We start from the raw sequence: 23,945 nt of genomic DNA on the forward strand, positions 1-23,945 counted from the left end.
GAGCAGCTAAGGCAGGGAGTTTGACTTTGGCCCAGAAAGAGTGAAGTCTTAGCTGGAAGACCAGTTCCGGGTGGGTGCACGAGCCTTCTGGTCAGAATGCAGGGTCAGAAGACAATACCTTTGGATTGTGGACATCACCTTGAAACAAGACTTTCCAGCCGGGCTTCAGAAAGGTTTGTGGCAAGGGCTACGTGCTAGCCCGAGCTCCGTTGCTGAGTGCTCTGCCCTGGAAAACCATCTGTTTACCTGCCTTTGCTCATTTCACAGGCCTGATGAATACATTCCTGGGCAATAAACTTGAAGTGGGACAGTGACAAGCTGGAGTTTCCAAGAACAAGCCAAACGTGGGTCTGGACGGGTGCCATCAGAGGAGCTGGAGATGTTTGCTGTGAAGAGAAGACTCAAGGGTCTGAGGTAACCATCTTTGAATCAAGTTATCTCTAATTCACATAGTGGGATACTGTGTAAGTAACCATGGAAGGGGGCCCACGACCCACTGTGAAAGAAACGAGTTACAGCACGGTGCGCTTAGTGTGCTCTCGCATCCTGTGCAGAAGTGCTAACAAAGCTATGTGCATTTGTGTGTGTGTGTGTGTTCACATATATGTATGTATGCATGTATTAAATACATGGTTTCAGAGGAGGGGAGTTTATAAAACTCAGTGTTTCAGCTTACAAAAATGTATTTGCTTTCATCTCTACATCCACACTGAGAACAGGAGTCCCATTTCTATAAGGGTGAAAAACGTGTGAACTTGCCACCATAGGGCACTTAGTCTCTGCTGGCCTGAATCTGTTGGGGGAAGCATCAGTTAACAACTCTCTGAGGTGGCCTGAGGGACATCCTGGTGCCAGAGGGTAGGCTGCATATCTAGTCAAGGAGTTGCTGGTCAAGGATGAGAACACCCCCAGTCCACATGGACCTGGGAATGGGGTCTGTCCCTGCTTGGCGGTCTCCCTAGCAAATTATCGAACCTGAGGTCCGGACCTGTTGAGAACCCTCAAATTTGTAGCCAGTCAGTCTGAAGTGTGAGCGACATCTGAATTGAAAGCAGTTTTGCAGAAAAGTTTGCTCTTAACCCGTGGGGTCCACACTGTCAGGATGGTGCTGCGGCACACTCAGGCTGGGGGGCCGGACAGCACGAGGATACGTGTATATACACTTCGCAGTGTAAGCGTTGCCAAGCTGTTCACACCCCACCAGTACCGTGTGTGTTTGGCCGGGTACTCCTCACCCTAGACAAATGGTGAGCTTTGCAACTTATGCCAGTCTCTGCTGTCATTGCTTTCTTACTGCGGTTTTAATTTAAATTTCTCCATTTCCCAAAGAGATGGGACATTTTCTCATGTAGTTATTGGTCATGTCGTTTTTCATGAAGTGCCTGTTTGTCTGTTTTGCTCAGTTTTTTCTGTTGAAATCAATAGAATCAAACCTATTGTCTTTTTTCTTACTAATTATGTGTGTATGATATTAGTTTCTGTCTTGACTTTCCACTTTCATTTTGATGTCTTTTGAATAATTCTGATATAACAGTGATTACTAATCTTTTTCTTTGTGTCTGGTGTTTTCTAGGTCTTGTATAAGAATTAATTTCTTACCCTGAGAGTCTTAAAGATATTTTTCTGTATTGTGTTCTTAATTTACAATTTTGATGTGCACACATAAGTGTTCAGTCTGCCTGGAGTTTAGTTCTGTGGGTGATGTGAGGGAAGGGTCCCGCGCCGTTTGTGTCTGCATGAACAACCAGTTACGCCGGCACCAGCTGCTGACCAGCCCTCCTCTGCTGCCCAAAGGCCGCCCTGTCATAGATCAGTTTTCCGTACATGGGAAGGCTTCTTTCTGGCTCTTCATTCTGCTTCATTGGTCCGCTGGCCGATTTCGTGCCCGTGTGGCAGTGCCCACCATTGTTCTTTCCGGTGCCCGCAGAGACACATCCCTGCCCCTCGCTCTCCTGCGGTGGTGGTTCTTGGCCCTTTGTCTTTCATATATAAGCGCACAGCGATCAGCTCGGCAAGTTCTATTAAAAGAAAAACCGTTGGTGTTTTGATTATAATTTTATTAAATCTAAAGGTTAATTTGGGGATAGTTGACCATTATATGCCATTAAATCTCTCAATCCATCTATATGGTATGCCTCTCCATCTATTTAGGAATTCTTGAATAACTTTCTAAAGGTCTTATACAATTTTAATTAGATTTGTTCTTAGGTATACTGTCTATATATTGGCATATATTGTTGTAAATGGTGTACTGTTCTAAATTATGCCTTTAAAAATTTTTTTTAAAAATTCAATTACAGTTGATACATTAGTTTCAGGTATACAATATAGTGAGTCAATACCTAGGAGTAAGATTTCTGGATCATGTGGCAAATGTATGTGTAACTTTATAAAACAGTGGCAGAACTTCTCCCAGAGTTTCCGTACCATTTTGCATTCCTGCTAGCGATGCATGGGAGCTCCAGTGCCCCACATCCTTGCCAGCACTTGACATTGCCGGTCATTTTGACTTTAGCCATTGTAGTGGGTATATAGTGTTTCTGCAGTATATTTTCAATTTCAATTATTATATCTTCAATTTCTAGGTATTCTATTCCTTTTTCTTCAAATCTGATTAGGCATTTTTAGGCAGGCTTAGTAATTTTTAGATATGCTCTCCTTTGCTTTTTAAAAACATGTTAAACTTACTTTATATCCTGTGTCTGACTACCCTAGCATGTGCTGTGTGTCAGTCTGCTGTTGGCTCTGGGTCCTGATTTGTCATTGTTGATGGTGAGCTCATATTACTGGCAGTTTATCTGAGGGAGTGCTCTGAGGCCTGAGTTGAGGATGACTTCCCTCAGATATGGAAGGCATCGCTTGCTCTCAGGTGTCCGGGGAATTACCAACCCAGAACGATTTGAACTAAAATCTCACCTTGAGGTTTTTCAAATTCAGCCTGTGAACCTCTGTGAGTCTGATTTGTGATTACAAACTCTCAGGGGAGATTGTTTCCTTCTACTTATCAAAAAGGCTTCAGACAAGTCATTTCCTCGCAGTCCTTGGAGGGGTGGGTTTAGTCCTAGATCACTCTGGCAGTGAGGAATAGCTTTTAGGGTCCCAGCTTTTTGTTGGGGGTCTCCAATTACACAATCCACTTTGAGAGGGCCCTGGGCTTTGCTCTGCCAGCTGGAAAGACAGAAAGAAAATGAAATTGGGCAGGCAGCGAAACCTGTCAGCTTATAAACACTCTCTTAAATGAAAGTCGCATCAAAGTAAGAGGTGTAAACACACCCCAAAGTGAGGAAAAACAAGGGCAGAGGAGTAGAAACAAAATTATTATAGCTTTACCTGAAGACACGCAGTGAGTTGACCCTAAGGCCTTACACTTCTCTTCCTGCATTAAGATTCACACATCATTTTCTCATTCTAGAAATGTCCTTGAGTGTTGCAGCATGCTGGGAGAGGTCACCTAGTAAAGCATTTAATTCCTCCTCTTCAAAAAAAACCCATCTCCAGCCTGTGGTGGAATTATTATGATAAAAATTAACACCCTGTAATTCTGCTGTGAGGAAACGTCTGGGAGCATCAGTTCCTCCAGCGCTGGCGGAGGTGAGGATTCCTTTGTTGTAACAAGGTCCCATAAGCACTCTCGCTTGCTGCCCGATGAACCGGTTAGGCTACCTTACCAGAAGCAGAACTGTAGGGTCAAACGTGTGCTGATTTTAATATTGGAGTGGTATTACCTAATCTTTATTCAGTTACTCTCTCATTAGTGGAGTGTGGAAGTTCTTTTTCCTCCATATTATAGTCAACATTGGATATAATTTTAAAACATTTTTACACAGTCTCTTGTAGTCTTGTAACAGTTCTTATAAGTTAGTTTTAACTCTCATCTATTAAGTATACAATGAAATTCAATGTCCAAACCTCCAGTGGGCCAGTTATTCTCCTTTCAAACGTTTGGGTACAGGTCTAGGTGTCTGTGATTTCGTGGCAATGAGGACGGTGGCTGGGTCATGGAGGAGTCCCTTTGCCATCCTCTGGATTCCTGATGACTCCCCTGGAGAGGATCGTTGTCCTGCTTGCTCTTTGGGTATCGTACTGGCATCTGCTGAAGGTGGAGTCCAGTTCTGTCCCTGCTCCCATTGACTAGGCCCTGCCTAGGTTATTGGCCTGGGAGATCTTGAGTCTCATCTCGAATTCCAATTGGGCAGTGGCTTGGGCCAGTCCCTCTGAAACCTCTGCCTGCTGAGTCAACATTCTTTTACTTCCTGCCTCCCTCACTGCGAAGCCAGGGTGAGGATTCTGGCTGCTCTGTCACTGGAGAAGATCCTCAAAGTGTCCCAACTTACAGACCGAGAGAAGGCAGATACACTTCCCAGCCCAACCCATAGTAGGAGCCCAATGGCTCCACATCCTTGCTGGCCCTTGAGATCACCAGGCATTTTAAGATGAGACATCATTTTCCCTCCCTTTCTGCAGTAGGCAGGCACATGTCTGGTCGGATCCTCTCAGTAACCCAACATGCTGGAATAGTGGGTTAAAGAGGAAGAGGACATGGTGCTCAGAGTTAACCACTCCTCCTTTTCTGACAGATACCCACCTCCAGACATTCCTCTGTGAATGTAGATCTATTTTAGGGTTGGGAAAGAAGGAACCTTCCTTCTCCTGTCTTCATGTTTCCAAGTGGTAGGACCGCCATTACAGTAACTCCCCAGCCTTTCTCTAAAGTCTCACTTAATCCTTTGAAGATTGAAGAAGAAGCTGGGGCTTGGAGAGGACGCTGGGCCTGGGAAGCTCAGCAGCTGCACTTTTCTGAGGTCTGTAGAGAGCTCCCACTCTGCCTTGGGGCTCCCTGCTGTGAGTTTTGTGTGGCCAGGATCTGGTCCTGTTGAGGGAGCCTGTGTCTGTCCGATATCACCTGTGACCCAGCCGGCAGGGCAGGCGCTTGTGGGGTTCCATAGTGGGAAGCCCACCGTGAGCATTTCTCTCTCTCTCCCTCTCTCTTTTGTGTATTGTTGGATCCCGTGGGGATCATGAAGTTGTTTTCATCTTTCAAGACACAGACTTTGTAAACATTCTTTTTTTTTTTAAAGATTTTATTTATTTATTTTTAGAGAGAGGGAAAGGGAGGGAGGAAGAGAGGGAGAGAAATGTTGATGTGAGAGAGAAACATCGATCAGCTGCCTCTCCCACACCCCCAGCTGGGGATGTGGCCGGCAACCCAAGCATGTGCCCTGACTGGGAATCAACCAGTGACTTTTCAGTTTGCAGAACGACACCAGTCAGGGCTGTGGACATTCTTGTATGTATTTCTATCCTGCTTCTCTGATGGACTCAATTGAATAAATTAATAGAATGGAATCACTGGGTCAACTGGATGCTGATTTTAGGTTTGGAGAGGCACTACCTGGTTTTCCTGCAGTTCCTCTGTCAGCAGCAGAGCGTGGGCGTTCCTTTTCCTCCAACACTGGCTATAATTAACTTAAAAAAATCTTTGCTCATCTGCTAGCTGAAATATTGTTTTAATTTCCATTTCTTTTATTACTAGTGAGCTTGAACATCTTTTCCAATTTGTTTTCCTTCTTTAATTGGCTTGTGCATGTTCTTTGCAAAATTTTCCATTAGGGCGTTTTTTTTCCCTCTTCTTGGATTTGTAAGAGTTATTTTATGTTAGGGCATCTCAGTTCTTTGTTGATAGCAGATCAGCATAGTGGCTGAGAGCCTGACTTTTCCAGGTGTGACTTTAGCTTAAGTTCCTAAACTCCCTTGTCACTCCTTCGTCTCTAAATTAGTTCATATTTCACAGAGATGAAATAGTACTCTTTTCCTCTCACACCCCCCACCTCAACTATAGCCCTCCGAGGGTGACTGGGAGAGGCGGGATTGGTGGCAGCCTAGAGAATTGGATGTCTTTGTATAATAGTGACATACCCAGGCGGGGCAGGGGTCACAGAGAGAAGGACCCGGCAGCATTTTGAAGGACAGACATAGAAGCTGGGGGCCAGCGGCGGCACTCTGTGGGGTGCGGGGAGGATGGATGGGCTAAACATTTTTTTTTTTTTGAAGGAAGTCTTTCCGGGTGTTGTCATCTCTCCTTTGTGGACTCTGATCCCCCCGAGCTGTCTATTAAATACAGTTCTTTTCTGAGCTTAGATTCAGAACTGTATTTCTTTAGTATCTGCCTCTGTGTGACAGTGGATTTGAAGCAAACAAGACGACTTACTTGGCCAGGGATTATGTGAGAGGGGGTATGTGAGGTGCCTTTTCAAAGAATTGTCCTAATCTGTTATTAGTCTTTGTACTAAATTTATGGCTTTTTTCCATAAAGGAAAAAATTGTTTTAACTTTAAACATTTTAAAATGAAGTCTCCTGGGCTGTGTCAGTGATGATGTATTTGTTTACAGGTAACAGAAGATGCGGTGCAGATGGGCTTAAGCTGTGTCAACTGTATTGGCTCAGACAGAAGGAAGGCTAGCAGTGGGGTGGGCCTCAGGTCAAGGACTCCGATCTTTCCATCTTTCCGCGCCACCTTTCAGAGTATCAGTGACATCATAAGGTTGATTTGTCTTGTCATTATAGGACACCAGCCAGTAACAGTCAGGGCATCATTCGCAGCCTCTTGTCTATGTTTAGTGGGGAAAGAGAAAAACAGAAAGTGTGGTTTGCTTGGTGGTTCTCCCCAGAGTGAAAGAAGTTTTTTCCAATGACTCCCATCCGATAACTCCCCATTATCTCTGAAGGTGTCAGCACCCTGTTTCCAAAGCCATCATTGGCAAAAAGGAGAGCTTTGGGGCCCTTGGCTTAAATCCGGGGTTCTCAAAGTGAGGTAGACCAGCAACATTAACCCTTCTTTGGAAAGAAGATTATCAGGGTTCATTCTAAATCCAGTAAAGCAGCAACTCTCTGATTTAATAAACCTCCAGCTGATTCGGATGCCCCCTCAAGCCTGAGACCCACTGGCTCAGGGCACCACAGCAGCTGAGCCAGTTTATGTCCCCTGAACCACAAGGTCTGGTTAAGGGGAGGGGGGTGACCTCCTGAACAAAGGTGAGGTTCTGCGAGGGAGGAAGGGAGGAAGGGAGAAACGGGCATTGGGAGGTACGAACAACGTCCATGACGTGAGGCAAATCCAAAGCCCAGATGACCCTTTAAGACTAACTTTCCAAGTTGAAAAATTAATACATGTGCATAATCCAGTTTTCTAATTGTGGAAAGGATAGGTGACATACGACGCTCATGATTTTATGCTTACTTTTTCACGCACTGTATCAGGGGCATTGTTTTATGTGAACACCCCAAAATCTCTCTCATGCTTTCTAAAAGCTGTGTATTACTCCACTCCATGCAAGTCCCGTAGTTCACTCGACTAGTCTTCTGCTGGTGGCTTTTCACACCGTTTCTAACCTTCTGCAAAGGGTATCTACGTCCGCGTAGATACTTGCGTGAGAGCAGGTATGCACAAGTGGAGTTTTTAGTTTAAAGGGGAATCCTTTTTAAATTTCGATAGATATTTGCAAATTGTCCCCACTGGAGGGGCACTGGAGGGTTCCTGCCAGCAGAGTGTGGGACCCGTATCCTATCAGCTCTAGCTATTACCGCACTTCCTGATTTTTGCTTATGTGATAAGCAAAAATGTTATTATTTTAAAGTGCATCTTTTTATTTATTTAAACTGGCATTTACTTATTTATGAGGAAAGCTGGATTACTTTTTCATGTTTTCTTATGTGTAAAATTCATATTTAGATCTTTTTTCGAGTCCTAGACACACAGACATTCATATTTATGTGGCTCCCTGCAAGGTTTCTGGCTTCAACATCAGGCAAAGAAAGGTCTTCTCAACTCCAAGATTTTAAAGTTATGTTCTAATAGAAAAGAGATTAAATAAAGCATCTCTGGAATGATGAAAGTCAGTGCTATTCTACTTGCAAAAATTTGGCTTGCTCAGAGCCTTGGAGGAATGCATGCCTTTCACAATCATGTTTCTTTTCCACCCAGGTGCCCAGTTCAAATGGTTGTGGACCCTTCCATTGAACAATTATTATAATCGTGTCAAGTCTGAGCTTCTGGTGGAGACCTGAGCTCTGTGTCTGTGGGAAGATATTTACAGTTCCAGGCCCCATAGCTCTGGTGGAACACCCCCACAGGGCGCCCCACTTTCTCTGCTGTTGTTCGACTCCCATTCCTAGGCCTGGTTGATCCTCTGTAGGAAGCTTTGAAATACCAGCTCCTCTGGGTCTTGTTAAAATACTTTATCAATGCCCATCTTTCTCGGCAGGGGCGACCTTTAACTCAGCGGTGCTGTCACTACCTGACTTGGATAACCTCCAAAGGAAGGTTGCCATGGCGATCCTGCCTTCAGCTCAACCAAATCTGGCTTCTGTATCTTATTAAATGTTCCCTAAAAAGGAAATCACACAGAGACACAGAAGATGAGGGTCATTCACATGTAGCTATGATGTTCTCTTGCCCCCTCCCCCTCCCTGATTATCAGTCTTTCCGCCTCCGCCATGGGTTCAGTTGTTACCCCTCTTCGCCTTTCCCAATCCCGGCTGTCCTGGTAAATGCTTAAATTTTAGAGGGTGAAGGGGTGGGGGATGGTCATGGCAAATTTCAGTTTGCCTTTCAGAAGATATTTTTGCAACTCAGATCTAGCACCAGCGGCAAATGTCAGAAGTGGATGCATAATGAGGCCATGTTAGAGACACTGATTGGATGGACACTGTTTTTTTTCTTTTCTCTTTTTACTGTGGCATCTCCCCCCTTTTCCTGGGGACTCTGTTTTCAAGAGACTGTTTTCATTAGATCTGAGGAGATAATCTCCTTTAAACTACAAGCTTGGTGCTCCTTGTTTGGGAGGGGAGCCGGAATGCACAATCGCTGTGGGGGACTTTCAGGAGGTTGTTTTATATTCTCCCCATGATAGGAAGAAGAGGGGAGAAGGCAAAAAACATGTGGCACTCAGAGTCTGCAGGAGGATAGATCGGCTCTCCATCCTTTGCTAACAGTCAGTCCAGCAAAAGGGATGATTGGGCTCCAGGGGGAATAAGGTCTGCTCTTGGAAAGGGCAGGTGCTGCCATCAGTCCCTGAGTGCCTCTGCTTTTGGAAGCAAGTGCTGGGCAGGAGATGGAGGGTTCTTTGGGGTGGGGTCGGGGGTCCTTGCCTCTTTCCAGAAGGTCTCCCCACTGTGTTAGTTTGCTAGGGCTGCCACAGCAAAACACTACAGACCAAGTGGCTTAAACAATGGATATGTATTCCTCACAATTCCAGAAGTTAGAAGTCTGAGATCAAGGTGTCCACAGTGTTGGTGCTTGTGAGGCCTCTCTTCTTGGCTTGTTGACGGCCGTCTCTCCCCCATGTCATCACATGGTCTCCCTTCCGTGTATCTCCGTGTCCTAATCTGCTCTTCTTATAAGGACACCAGTCATATTGGATTAGGGGCCATGCTAATGGTCCTGTTTTAACTTAATCACATCTTTTAAGACCCTATCTCCGAAGAGTCACATTCACAGGTCCATCCTGGGGCTTAGGAATTCAACATATGAATTTTGGTGGCACACAACTCAGCCTGTAATAGTCACCTGCTCCCGACCAGCCGACTTTTCCAGGCCACACTTGTCCCATGCTGACTTTTGGGGGCACAACTAAAATATCCTTTTCTAGAAGCACGTCTCAGAAGCAGACAAATGAGAACAGTGCCTCGAACTTTATTTTTTACTAGATGTTAGATGTTCTAATGGAATGCCAATAAAATTTGATGTTTAATACAGTAATCTCCTGGTAAAAATACACCGTTTCAATAAAGCAATCAAAGTTGTAGGTTACATTGCTCATTATATTTTCTTGTAGCTCTCTGTTCTTCTCAGCAGGGCCCAAATTAATACAGTGCCCATAGAATTATTAGTTATTGTTCATCTATTCCTGATGGTGGAAACTCCCAAGCAAGAGCCACAACTGTTTTCTTCACCCTGTATCCTGGCCGCCTTGCATAAGGCCTGGTGCATACTTCAAACGGTGAGTACATGGATTGTTATGCGTTTTTGTCTCCCCCTCTATTAGAAAAATGCATGACCGCTGTATCAGATGCTCTTCTGGAATGTCAGTGTCCAACCCCCGTTCACATCAAGAAAACCCACTCACAGGTGCTGAAGGGGGTCCTGTACTAGAGAGAGCTCCCCACCTCCTCCAGCAGCCTGTTTTGACCCCAGAGTTCAACACTGGTTCTTCCCTACATTTTCTAAGGGACTAACATAAACATCAATCTGTTAGGAAAACTTTACCAAGGTATGAAGGAATTACTTTAAAGAAAACAAAGCCTTAAATCTAGCCCTGGGATTTTACTTCCTTCAAAGTGCCTCACCCCTGAGGTCCCACAGGGCTCTAGCCTCTGTCCCCTCCCCACCTCCATGTAGCAGTCCTTTGTTGGGCCCCAGACTTCCCCCAAGCTACCAGGCCTGTATTCCACAGCTGAGTCGGTCTGGGGTCCTCATCCCCTCACTCCTGCTCCCACCTCAGGTCTAGAGCCTCCAGCCTCCAGCCTCCCCCTGGCCAGGTTGGATCTAGCAAAAATTACCTAGTGCCCAAATCATCTTTGAAGAGGTACCTCCTAAGTGCTATGAAGGCCACCAATTACATCATCAAACCTGGAGATCCACATCCCTGTGGGAACATTTGCATCTAGATTGTCAGGCTCAGCATGTCCCAGTTCAGGACACTTGCATGGGGACTTGTGTCTGCACCCTCTGAAAGAGCCACCACCAGAGTGGTCTTTCCCAGCACCAGGGGGGGGCCTGAGGCAAAGAAAGGCCGCAGCTTCTGGCCCAAAGCCATTAGAAATGAATACTGCAGGCTTTGGCTTCTAGTCTTCCGAGTCTCAGAAACATTGGGTTCAGAGTCTGAGATCATCGTTTTGTAGATCTCCTTACCCATAAACTAGGGCCCTGACACTCTAGGACATTAAGGGGCAGTGATTTGGCCCAGAAGACTAAGCGTATAGCCAGGGGTAGTAAGAGTGCCACTGAGGACTGGCTGGCACAGAAACGGCATGATCTTGGGCCTCAGATGCTAACCTGGGTGAACCAGAACATGCTGCACTCACAGGCTCAGTGGAGTGGGGAGGAAGAGACATCTCAGAGTCAGCCCCAGGTGGTCACTACTCTCCCACACCCTCTCTTCACTCCACGAACCCAAGACAGAATCAGGGCCCACCGGGTCAGGTCATAAAGACAGGAGGTCCCTGAGGACAGAGACAGCAGTGGCCCATGTCCCTTGGAGGAGAAGGGAAGTAGTCTTGGAGAAGCCTCCCCCAGGCCTACCTGCCCAGGAAGAGTGATGAGGAAATAGGCTGGGGTGAGGCTGGTGGTCATGAAGATGGAATTAGCTGAATTCTCTGCATCATTTGCTCTCCCCACACTCCAGACACCATGGTAAGAATTTCATACAGGTTTTTGTCCAATTCTTATAGACCCCTGTGAATCCACAAATAGCTAAGTGGGAGCTTCCAAGAGACCTAGATACACTGCCACGTTGAGTCATGGCAAGAATTTGAAACCAGGAGGCTTGACTGTAAAACTCACCCTCAATGACTCTGGCCCACAGGTTCACCACTTCTCCCACGGTGGGAGGACAAGAATGTACGCGCTGTGCACCAGGCCACTCGCAAGGTGGTCAGGATACAGGGTGAAGCAGCAGCTGTGGTTTTGGCCCAGATAGAGAGCATGCGTCACCAGACGGAACTCCCTGTCCTGTGCGGGTTTGGAAAGCGCACACCTGAAAGGTGAAGGCAGAGAAATACAAAGGGCTTTATTGTAGTAACAGCTACACCCTCAACTCCATGAGTCACTGGAAGGACCCCAGGAGTCTCAGGGCGCCCATCCTGAGCACATGGTGTATGTCATGTCAGATGAAGGAAGGTGCCAGCTGCAAGGATTCCAGCTTCCTGAGGAGCTCGACAGGCAAATGGCTGGGGACCCTGGGGGAGACTGGCCCTGTCTGCATGGGCGACATTCTTTCCAAAAATACCCAACTGCCTTCCAGCTCACACCCTGTCTTCATGTCATGTTCCTGCCATGACCACGGACAGGCTGCCTTGTCTCCAAGCCTTTTAAGCTTGGATCACCTTCCAAACAAGGTGGGAAACAAAGCACACCTCGGCTGCTGCTGTGTAGTCCCCTGAAGGGTGGTGTCATATTTTGAAAAGATGTTAACTGTTTCTGTCCATTGATAATTCCAGTCTTTGCCTCCCCTCCTCCACCTTGATAATTGTACATCCCATAGAAGCAAATTATGGCCCACAAAACAAAACCTACAGAGTCCAGCAGGCAGCTGCACTCCAGGAAAGGCAAGACCCTAGGCAGTGATGGTATTAATGGAGACATCAAGGGCAGAACCTTGAAGCTGGGTGGCCACCCTCAGCCCTAGCAGCCCACCTTAAGGCCCAGAAGAGCAGAATCATTCCTGGACCTTCTAATAGGCCTAGAAGTGGTAGGAAGCTGGCTCAAAGGGCATCAAGGAGAGGAGTGAAGGGGGGGTGTTGGCAGATGCTTGCGATGACAGTTGACATCAAGGAACAGATGGTCCCCATACCCCCATGCCATGGCACCACATAAGCCCCCCAGATTTAGGCACAGTCTCAGGGAGGTGAGGGAATTCTGAGTTGACTGAGTTAGCGTCTCCCCCAGCCCTGTGGAGTAATGGCTCAAAATAGAAATAAACTCAACTTGTGGAAGGGCGAGGCAGGTTTTAATACTTGTACACCAAATGGGGGACGACAGTTCGTGTCTATAGCACATGTTTTAAGATTTAAAGGCCCTTTCTTCATGTGGCAGAACTCTGGGCTTGTTTACAGACTGGATGTGGAAGAAGGCAGAAGGGGCCTATCTTTTTTTTTAATATATTTATTGATTATGCTATTACAGTTGTCCCATTCCCCCCCCCACTCCACTCCATCCTGCCCACCCCCTCCCTCCTTCATTCCCTCCCTATAGTTCATGTCCATGGGTCATACTTATAAGTTCTTTGGCTTCTACATTTCCTACACTATTCTTACCCTCCCCCTGTCTATTTTCCACCTATCATCTATGCTACTTATTCTCTGTACCCTTCCCCCCTCTCTCCCCCTCCCACTCCCGTATTGACAACCCTCCACGTGATCTCCATCTCTATGGTTCTGTTCCTGTTCTAGTTGTTTGCTTAGTTTGCTCTTGTTTTTGTTTTAGGTGTAATAACTGTGAGTTTGCTGTCATTTTTACTGTTCCTATTTTTGATCTTTTTTTTCTTAGGTAACTCCCTTTAACATTTCATATAATAAGGGCTTGGTGATGATGAACTCCTTTAACTTGACCTTATCTGAGAAGCACTTTATCTTCCCTTGCATTCTAAATGACAGCTTTGCTGGATAGAGCAATCTTGGATGTAGGTCCTTGCCTTTCATGACTTGGAATACTTCTTGCCAGCCCCTTCTTGCCTGTAAGGTCTCTTTGGAGAAATCAGCTGACAGTCTTATGGGAAGTCCTTTGTAGGTAACTGTGTCCTTTTCTCTTGCTGCTTCTAAGATTCTCTCTTTCTGTGTAATCTTGGGGAATGGAATTATGATGTGCCTTGGTGTATTCCTCCTTGGGTCCAGCTTCTTTGGGACTCCCTGAGCTTCCTGGACTTCCTGGAAGTCTATTTCCGTTGCCAGATTAGGGAAGTTCTCCTTCATTATTTGTTCAAATAAGTTTTCCATTTTTTGTTCTTCCTCTTCTCCTTCTGGCACCCCTAGAATTCGGATGTTGGAACGTTTCAAGATGTCCTGGAGGTTCCTAAGCCTCTCCTCATTTTTCCGAATTCTTGTTTCTTCATTCTTTTCTGGTTGGATGTTTCTTTCTTCCTTCTGGTCCACACCGTTGATTTGAGTCCCAGTTTCCTTCGCATCACTATTGGTTCCCTGTACATTTTCCTTTGTTTCTCTTAGCATAGGCTTCATTTTTTCCTCTGGTTTTTGAACAGATTCAACCAATTCTGTGTGCGTCTTGATAACCAGTGTTTTGAACTGTGCATCCGATAGGTTGGCTATCTCTTCCTCGCTTAGTTGTATTTTTTCTGGAGCTTTGAAATGTTCTGTCATTTGGGCCATTTTTGGCGTGTCTGTTACTTAAAGGGGCGGAGCCTTAGGTGTTCACTGGGGCCAGGTAAGGCTGGTCGCTGGGCTGTGATGCTGTACATGGGGGAGGGGCCGAGAGGGAGAAATGGCGCCCGCTCTTCTCTCCAGCGGATTTCAGCCACTCCCTCCACTACCCACAATCAAACTGGGCCCCTCTGGTGCTGGTTCCCGAGTGGGTGGGCCTGTACACGCCCTAGGCCCCTGTGGGTCTCTCCAACAACCTCTCCTGTGAGGCTGGGGAAGGGGCCTATCTTTAATTAGCAAGTAGGGAGGCACAAACTTTCACAGGTAGGGGCAGAGTAGGTGCAGGGAGGGGGCATCTGGCAGGGGGATGCTGTTTGGCTTCTTTGTCCCAGGTAAGGGGGTGAGGGATCAGTGTGTCAGCGTAACGTAAATTATCCAAGACATGTGCTCCATAGAGAATTTTGCGTTGGAAGCAAGAGATAGCTTCCAGCTTGGGGAGCCAGCCTGTTTTTCTGGGCCCGAGGTCCAGCTGAGCTCATTACCTGCTTCTCACCACCTTTTTACCTCAACAGCCGATGCCCATGAAACTCATCTCCACTGGCGCCTGCTGGGTCTGCCACTGGCAAATAGCTTCTTGGTGAAGAAGTCTGTTGGGTGTGCTCTGTAATAGGGGAACCTGAAATACATTGTGCAAAGTCTCACAGTGGGTGTCAAAATGAAGACAGTGCAGGAACAAAGAAAAAAAAGAAAGAAAGTAAAAGAATCTTTATGGTTTTCCAGCAAAGAAAGTCCCGAACCCACCTTTTCAAAAAATCCACATTTTATTCTTTGAGAATGGACACTGAAGAGCTAAAACCACCTCCTTTTAATTTCCTTATACTCTTGCTCCCATCTTGACATAACAGATGCAACAGCTTCCATGCCCTTCACTAAATCAGGCGGCGAACAAGGCAGGATCCCCTGCCACATACTACCTGGCCTGCTACAGAAGAAGGCCTGCTCCTGACCAAAGGGTTCCAGTAACACTTGCCCTTGGAAACGATTTAGGCCGGGGTTCCCTTGAACTCCACCTTCTGAGGTCATCTGGACTGGTATAGTACATATAATGTATGCAATTATGAAAACAGCTCTTGTTAACAACAAGTCTGGCTGCTTTCCACCACAATCCTGCAGGCAGCTGAGGGATGTGTCCACGATGCGGGGTCAGCCGGGACCCTTGCAGGTAGAAGGTAAAAAATGAGTCTAAAACTGCGGCCTTGCAGTGGTGATGTGTGGATCCTTTAAATTCCTTTGAGTCTTCAGCGTTTGTCCTTTAGAAGGACACGAACCTTGACAAAAGGAAGCCATGAGCCTCCTAGTCTCCCTTCAGATGGAGGGGTTCTGTTTGCCAGTTTCACCTGGGGGAGAAAAGGTATGTGTTGCTGAGATTGGTTTGAAAACCATGTGACTGAGACAGCTCAGAGTGGATCATAGCGCACAAACCGTCACTCCGTAAGGAAAGATGGGCCATGTGGGATTGTTAGTCAACTTTGGCCTTTGATCGGGAGGCTGGGTGTCTTGATCGAGGTCATGTAATGTGCTGAGGAACTTAGTCCTAGCTGGGTGGAAACGATGCCGTGGAGGTGTTCGCAGGCTTCTGCCCTGCATTGCTTTGACGAAGCATCATGAGTACGGAGTAGTTGCTTTTTTTGTCAGCCCTAGTTTGAGTCAACCAGTACTTTACACAGGCTGGGTTGTCCCACTGAAAGATGCAGCAGCTTAGATGGCTGTTCATAGCAGGGTAGCCATGCTACCGTTTCCTGTGTGATCTCAGTATAGGCTTTGGGGCAGGAATACCTGTGTTCTTGGTCTGCCCTTCACGAGCTCTGTGACCTTGGCAACTTACTTTTTGAACTTTGTCCTCTTCTTCTGGAAAGTGGGGAGGTCAGAGCCCACCTCCTGAAGTTCTTATGACAATGGAACCAGATAGCTCGCATGTAATGTGGAGCATGATGCCTGGCACAGAGCAGGGTCTCACTGCATCATTCCTGCCATCGTCACCATCATTAGCCTGGAAGCAGGGGGACTGTAGAGGTCAGTGACAGAGCAGTGTTGGAGCTGTGCATGAGCCCTTTGAGGCATTCAAGGATGGGCTCCAAGCTCCTCCCACTGAGTCTTCTGATGGCAAGTGGTCCTGGGAGATTTTACCGATGGGGCATGAAAGAGGTAACTCCATTAGGCAGCTTTTAGAAGAGCATCTTCTTGAACTCTCCCTCACAGCCTGGTCTTGGGGAATTGAAGTAGATCAGCTCTGCCTAGTGCTGTGGACTTTGTGAAATCTGGCCCATTCTAAAAGCCAAATGCTTAATGGATTCCCTTAGGGGAAATGACACAAAATAACAACAGAGAATGGCTTGAAAGAAGGAAAAAAGGCATTTTGTTCTTTCAAGAAGAATGTCAAACAGTCCAAACACCCCCATAACTAATTCATTACTTTACACCAACCAGACATCTTTTAAATTAGGCAGAATACAAATGAGTCTTGTTTTGTGCCATTAATTTCAACGGTTTTTCACAATGTTTGAATCACTGGCTTTTCTTGTCCTTTGGAGGCAGACCAAATCAGGCTGAATCTACTTGCATTAAAAACCATTCATGGGGCCCAGCCAGCCCTATCTTGCAGATGGAACGCCATATGTTTTGGCTCAGTACCCCATATGGAACAGTAATGTTCAGTCCAAGAATAGAATGCACCATTTCTCTACATCTGCATTTCCGGTCACCTCCAACCCGCAAGCATTTTCTATTCTGGACAGAGGTAGACAAAATCATCTGGAAAACATTTGGAAAAGATCCTGAGATTCTGAAGGAATGGTATTTGTTTCCTCTGGCCCCTTCCAGACTCAAGACCTCGAAGGCAGTCAGTTCCAGGAGTTCAGTGCATCCATAACACGGCACTTGGAAGTATTCCCTTTTCACTTTTCCAGGAATACGTTAGGCCCTTTAACTTGAAAACATAACATTGACTTTTTGTTAAGGTCAGTAGGCTTTACAAGTAGTGAGTTAAGTGGTTCTACTCCATTCAAAACCATTTAAATTGAATTTGATGCGTCTTAGAGGGAACCTCAGCGCGGAAAAGCAGCAGGCTCAGGAGAGACTAATAAATATGGCATCTGCAACTAGAGTAAATTTGTGAGTGTTTGGGGAGACTTGATGGGAGGGATTACCCAAAGATAAGTAAGGGGGAACCATTCATTTCCCCATTTATCCAGGTCGAGCAGGGAGTTTGGTCTTTTCTCTGCTGTTGACTGGCTCTCTGACGTTGATCAGATGCCAGGATGATGTTCTTTACCTATAAAATAAGGGACTTAGGTAGAACTGGGATGGCAAATGGATTTCATCTCTCACGCCATCCTGCATTGATGGGTATTGGTTGAGGCCGGGCTTAGGGGGCAGGGTGGTGAGAAATTACATGTGAGCCCAGGATCTAAGCAAGAGTGTGCACACTTATTTGATTCAGACTTGAACGTCTCTGAGGTTCCTTCCAGCAATGATATTGTGTAACTGTGACCCAGTCTGTTCAGCGATTGACCCTAAGAAGCCTGAGCACCATTTGGAAACCTCTTGGTGTCCTAAAGAAGGGCACTTCAGCTTCCAAACCATTCTCTTAACACCAGGAGAGGCTCTGTACAGACTCTTGTGTCCATCTGCCCATTGCTGTGAAGCTTTACTTCCTGGCTAGGGAACAGTTCTAGTAACAGGCCATTTGATGTCATGGAAACACAGATACAGCTAATCTGGAATTCTGATTTTAATGAGATTGCAAACCAGAAGCAAGGGGCAGATAATGGAATTTCATCTTGTTTCACATTGCCCAGCTTCTTGCAGTTCTTTAAGTTTTCAGTCAGTCATAATCATGGCCCTTGAATTACTGGGTGTCTATTTTCTAGGTCCTTAGAGATTGAGCTCTAAGAAATCCAGGGCTCTGAATTGCCTGACCCCGTAGGATGAGCTGTCACGCAAGCCGCCTGGCCCATTACCTGTAATAGCATATTAAAACAGGACTTTCTGCCTCTTTTCTTAGCTGAGATGTCAAAGGCCAAGAACAAAACAAAAGCAGGGAAGCAACCTCACATTCTAAAGCCAGGAGCTGGACATCCATGCATGACTTGCCGAGGGGGTGGACCTAAAAACCTAAGTGTCCAGACCCTTGGCCCATCACCTGTCTCGGGGGTATAAAATCATTGGCACTGGCCATTGGATAGAGTAGATATTCTGGTGGAGAGTTCTCAGTATGCAGTGCGGCCTGTTCCATACCCAGCCCACACGCTATAGGGGAGAGGAGGCAGAAGAAGTGAGAGAAGCCATCTGGAGGACCACCTGGAAAGCTGTTCTTCCCTGGAAGTGGGGACACAGTGGACTGTGGCCTGAAATATGGCTGAGTTAGAAATGAAGGCACCAGAGCTGGGAAGACCAGGGCTGCTGGGAGACAGTGTTGTGAATTTCCCATGTGTCAAATGGACGTCAGGAGGAGGTGTGACCTGGGGATTCCTTAAAAGGGAGATAAGAAGATTTCTTAGCTTCAGAGCATTGTGGTGAATGGCAGACCGTGGTTATCCACCCGAAGGAGCTTGGTAGAGTAGGACCACTGCATATATAGGGAGCGGCTTTTCTTTCCCATCATCCAGAGCACAGAGTCATCTGCCAACTGTGTCTTCAACACCTCGGAGAGTTGTGCTGTGACTGGGACTGAGGGCCTTCTGAGTGAAAGTGGTGGCATAGTGTGGCTTGATCAAGGCCTTTTTTTCTTTTTAACTTAGAAGAGGAATAATGTCTTTTAATGTTTTGAGAGTTTACTTAAAGGCTTGTTTACAGCTTGAAGAGAGTGCACTTTGTTCTCTTTATAGAGAGTCATAAAAGACCTGATACACAGAAACACATTGTAACGTAGCTGTTTTTTCCTTGGAGAATATGGCAGAATAAATGGAGACTTGGGGTGCACGAGGACAGTCTGTCGAAGTTGCACCCTGGAATAGGCTTGTAGAGCCTTTGTTTTGTGCCCTGTAGAAATGAGCTGTTGTCTGTGCTGTCCAGAGGGAGGACAAACAAATGCTTTGTGCTTGCGGTTTGGCTTCTGATCCCCGCTGTGGTGTTGATAAGATTACTGGGGCTCAGTTAATCAACACTGCTTTTAAATTTACTCCGGGTACATAGAAGTCACCATCTATAGATTCATATATGACCATTTGACATTATTTCAGTCCCCTGGTATAGAACTAAGCCCCGTCTGAGGTGAGCTCCAGTGGCAGCTGTCTAGTGTCGTGTACAGGGGCCACGGGCTAGAGTTACAGAGCCAGGCAGCCTCCTCCTTGCCATCCAGGCCAGCTTCCTGACTCGAGCACACGCAGGAGGAAGTGTGTGGTTTGAGTCTAGCCTCTGATTTCGTGTTTCCTTAGAAAACCTCATTGCAATTCTATAATGGAAGTCACATTGTTCTTAAAATTCACTCTCAGGATTGGCAAGGACAATGCCTGAATCAAAAGCAGGCCAGGCTCCTCTTTGTGCTCCAGCCCTTGAGAAGCCCTGGACTCCACATTGTGCATGCTGTTTTTAAATAGACTGAGTTCAAAGTCACCATCTGGTATAGGCAGAAGTGCAGCTTGTGTCTCCATTCGGGAGTGACTCAGGCAGAACCTCTGTTGGCATCTACATGTTTGGGGTAAGCTTATAAGCACCAGTGAAACACCACACTTAACTGCGTCTTGATTCCACCTTGCTTCCTCTAACATATTTTCATCAGTCTCAATAATTGTCATGTCAACTTATCACCCGAAGTATTTTTGAAAAGGCACTGCTTTGGAGAATAGGCTTTTCCTCTGTCCCCTACCTCTATCTCCAGATATGATTCAGGGTAGATCCTATTGTTAGCTTTTCTCCCCCTTTCTTTTTTTTAAATTTAATTTTACTGTTGTTCAAACTCCCCCTTTTTAATTGTGGAAGGAAAATGCGAGTCGCCCCACGATTTACCTTGCTGCATTTACTCCTGCCATCCACCTCTGCCTCTTGCAAGGTGGGGGGAGGGGAGGGGGGAGTGCTCTGATTTAGGACCTTTTCACACATCCTTTATGCCTGTGGACAGGGTAAGGTTAATGCCCTTGTTCAGGATGGGAAACTGAGTCACCTGGAGATTATGGTAACCTCAGTGGGATCCTGTCTGATGCACTATTAGGTGCTGAGACCCTGCACCTCATATCCAAGAAAGGTCCTCGTCAGGGCAGAAGAAGGAGTACAGGATCCTTCTCAGTAACCCTTGTGAGTAACCCATCTCAGTGATGTATGGAGCTGCCCCTTCTTTCCTTCTCCAGTCCTCTGCTCTGTCCAGTTTGACTCCCATTAGAAGATGCAAGAAAGTTCTATTGTCCCTAAGAAAGACCAGGAGAAATCTGAGCCACATCTGAATGGCCTGTGCTGTAGACAGCAGTCCTGGGCAGCTCTGTAGTGTTTCCTGAAAGACTGCACTGCAGAACAGTAGGCCTTCAGAAGCCACCCAGGCCTTCTGAAGAAGCGCCTGGGAAGTTGGGGTAGAGGCCTGCCGGGACCCCCTCGGTGTAGCAGCCTGGAAACCAGCAATGCCAAATTGAAAGTGGGCAATCCCCAGACAAGTGGGTATCAGTTGAGCCTGACAGAGGAGACATGGACGGCCAGCCTCTGGGCCATCTGGGGTAGAATGCCACTGGAGAAGGGGAGACAGGGCTGTGGGGAAACATCATAAAATATGGACACCCAAACTGGCTGCCCTAGGCTGGGGAAAAATTTGTTCCTGGCAAGTTTCTGGAGATACACCACAGGAGGGACAATACGGGTTATAAAAGTTACGTCCTAAACGTTGTCTGCATCAGGAGAGTGTTGTGGAAAGAGCATGGGCTCAGAAATGAGATTGATTATCACTTGTTGGTTTTACATCCTTGGACAAATTACCTAAGAAGTCTGAATGCCATTTATTCATGGAGGAAATGTGAATAATATAGATAAAGCCATTCACATAATGCGTGGGGAATTGCGGCTCTTGGTGTGTCTATGTGCTGAATGAGCCACTGGAAGCAAACAGACGTGAAGAGGGAGGCCTCTCCTCACCCAAAGGTTCCTGGGTGACTCCTGGTGGGGGCTGTGTACTTTGTGAGTAAACTCCGTCCCATGGCCCAGGAGCTGGAGGGTCACCAGACTTCGGGAGTGTGCAAGGGTGGGGGCCAGAGTGTCCTAGCCCTCGCTCACCCTTGTGGTCCATGTGTCCATAGAGGAAAGGAGAGCTGCCTTCACAGCACACGGACGCAGTCCCTCGGGCTTGGTTCACAGCTCTGCTCCTCTCAGTAGTAAGGGTTGTCATAGAGAGGATGGACAAGCTGGAGAGGAAGGAGCTGACGTGACTTGGAGAACTAGCAGCCAGGAGAACACTCATTTATGGTTAGAATGCAAATGTCCCCTGTTCTCTGCTTTGTTGGTTTCACTTCTTGTTTCCAGGGTGGCTCCTGCCAGAGGGCAGTTACACATTTTTCTAGCAGCCTGCGGTTTAGCTGTCCCTTGTCATCCCCAGACACTGGGCCAAGTGGCCCGGAGTGTGCAGAGGGAAATGTTTAGTCCCAACTTCCCACCAAGTTCAAAAGGTGGCAGCTACATCCACAGGGCCTGAGGCTGTGAGGCCAGAGCCTGTCACTACACTAATGAGCGTTTCCACTCAACGGGCCTGCAGGAGTGGGGAGGGGGCTGTCCGCCAAAATGCAGTGGGAACAGCACCCATGGGACCCAGATGGATCACTTGCTGGCAAGGCTAGTGCAGTCTCCTGGGCTTTGGAGTCTGCCAGTCAAGGTGAAGGTTGGACCTTCCTGTGCTGCTTTGGGACCTGAGGACTAGGGTTCAAATCCTAGTTCAATCATTTCCTAGTTCTGAAACTTTTGGCAAGTTAATCAACCTCTTTCCTTCGGCTTCATCATCTGTGAAGTGGGAGTAGTAATAGCACCCACCTCAATGGGGTGTCTGTAAGGATTAAACAAATTAGCCTGAATAAAGCACTTAGTGCTCAATACATGTTATCTGCTCTTTCCTGGTCCTCTGACATGCCCTCAGCTCCCTATCTCCCTTGTACTCTTCACCTGCCTCACAGGTACTTTGCAAGGTGATCCTCCCCATTGCCAGCCCTGGCTGGCTGACCTAAGATGCCTCTCCTTCATCTTGTGCCTCTTGATGCTTCCACAATTGAATTTGCAACCTGTATCACATGATCTACACAGAACATCTGCTCTGGGTCCAGGATGCAAAACAAGAAAGAGGAAAGCCAACCTCTTTTCCAGGCTCAGCCACCACAGAAACACCAATGAGAAGCGTCTGGTGTCCTGCCCAGTGGTCCAAGTGCCCCAAAAGCCTTCCTGCCCCTGGGCTCTTCCCTGGTAGTTCTGGGGGCAATGGTGATATGCAGAATTTCTGAGTTTAACAACTCAGAGGGGCCCTGAGGAATTAGAATGGACCCTGGCTACATACAGCGCTGAAGCACAGGGCACTGGGGGCGCTCAGGGCAGTAGCTCTTGACCAACTGGCAAGGAAGTATTTTAACAATTGATGTTGCTGCACAGATGTGTTCTGGGTCTTGAGTGGCAGGCTCTGGATCATCTGGTACCCATCCCAGAGCTCTTGCCCAGAGATGCTCGTGAGGCCAAGAAGCAGCCACAGTTGTTACTACAGCAAGTAACATTCTCACCAGCCCTGGACCTTGAAATGGGAGAGTATGAGCTTGGCTTTCCTTGAGCACAGCAGCTGACCCCAGTGGTCCTTTGCAACATCCAACTTCCATTAAGTTGTAATTATTTTGATGAGCCAGTCATCCCTTCAGACACTGTCCAGCAGCTCTACTGTGACAACCTCATTTTGGAAATGAAGGCTTTGTGAACTACATTGAACAGGCATTTTGCAGAGCCAGCCCCTCACCATGGCTCACCACAGTGTTTGGCACTAGAGTCTGGGCCTGCCTTACTCTGGTCCATGGGGGCCACAGGGCAGATTCCTCACTGATCAGCTGTCATCTCCTCATTTTCTATGGTGTTGCCAAGGATTGGCTGCTCACAGCTGGTGCTGGGTGAGTTCTGGAGAAGCCGCTTCAATATCTGAACGTGTTGTCATGGCTGGAGCATTTGTGTCTTTCTTGACAGTTCTTAGAGCCTTTAAGGAGCCCCATTCCCTATTCCTGTTTCTAGGGGGAGGTGGGATGGCAGAGGAAATGGTGAGGAAGACTGAGAGACACCGCAAGGGACCTTCTGTGTCCTTGTTGGTTGGTTCTGTTGGTTTTGGTCAAAGGCAACTGAGGTAATTCTAGACAAACTGGGTGATCCGGAGCTGGATGGCTCCATTCAGTGCATGTGGGAACTTCCCCGCTACCGGGACTGTTGCGGTAGTCCATGGTTGTGGATGGCCATCCATGAGAACAAAGCCCCTAGTTTTTTGCTTCCTGGAGGGGTGGCATAGACTGCTCCCTATCCTCCTCCCACCTTATCAACTCCCACATTGCCCCAGGTCAGCACTTGGGTACCCAAGAGGGGCTGCAGTTCTCTGAGATTACCCTGCTCTTGGTGGATGCCCAGGGGAAGAGCCCTGGAGAGGGAAAGCAAAAAGATAGGATGAAGACGGGAGAGGTGCTGTCACCCAGCAGCGCTGGTGAGAGACAGGAGGGCAGGGGCAGGCTGTCGGTGTCGTTGGGATGCTATAAAGGACATTCAGGAGGCAGCACGCACGTCTGAGTCTCACGTGATCAGCATCTCTCATTCCTGTTTCTGGTCCATCCATCCTGGACAGGGAGCCTTAATTAGGCGTGAAGAGATTTATCAAACA

The 23,945-nt window shown here is 47.1% G+C and overlaps 1 long non-coding RNA gene across 1 annotated transcript in view; it reads left to right on the forward strand.

The window, feature by feature from the left end:
- Positions 1-275: 275 nt before the first annotated feature.
- LOC128779391 (uncharacterized) overlaps positions 276-23,945 on the forward strand; it is an 84,569-nt gene continuing 60,899 nt past the window's right edge. Inside the window, exon 1 of the long non-coding RNA XR_008425315.1 lies at positions 276-414. This is a non-coding gene — a long non-coding RNA (uncharacterized lncRNA). The remainder of the gene's footprint in view (positions 415-23,945) is intronic.

The sequence above is a fragment of the Desmodus rotundus genome, chromosome 10, assembly GCF_022682495.2.
Source record: "Desmodus rotundus isolate HL8 chromosome 10, HLdesRot8A.1, whole genome shotgun sequence".
Taxonomy (NCBI): Eukaryota; Metazoa; Chordata; class Mammalia; order Chiroptera; family Phyllostomidae; genus Desmodus; species Desmodus rotundus.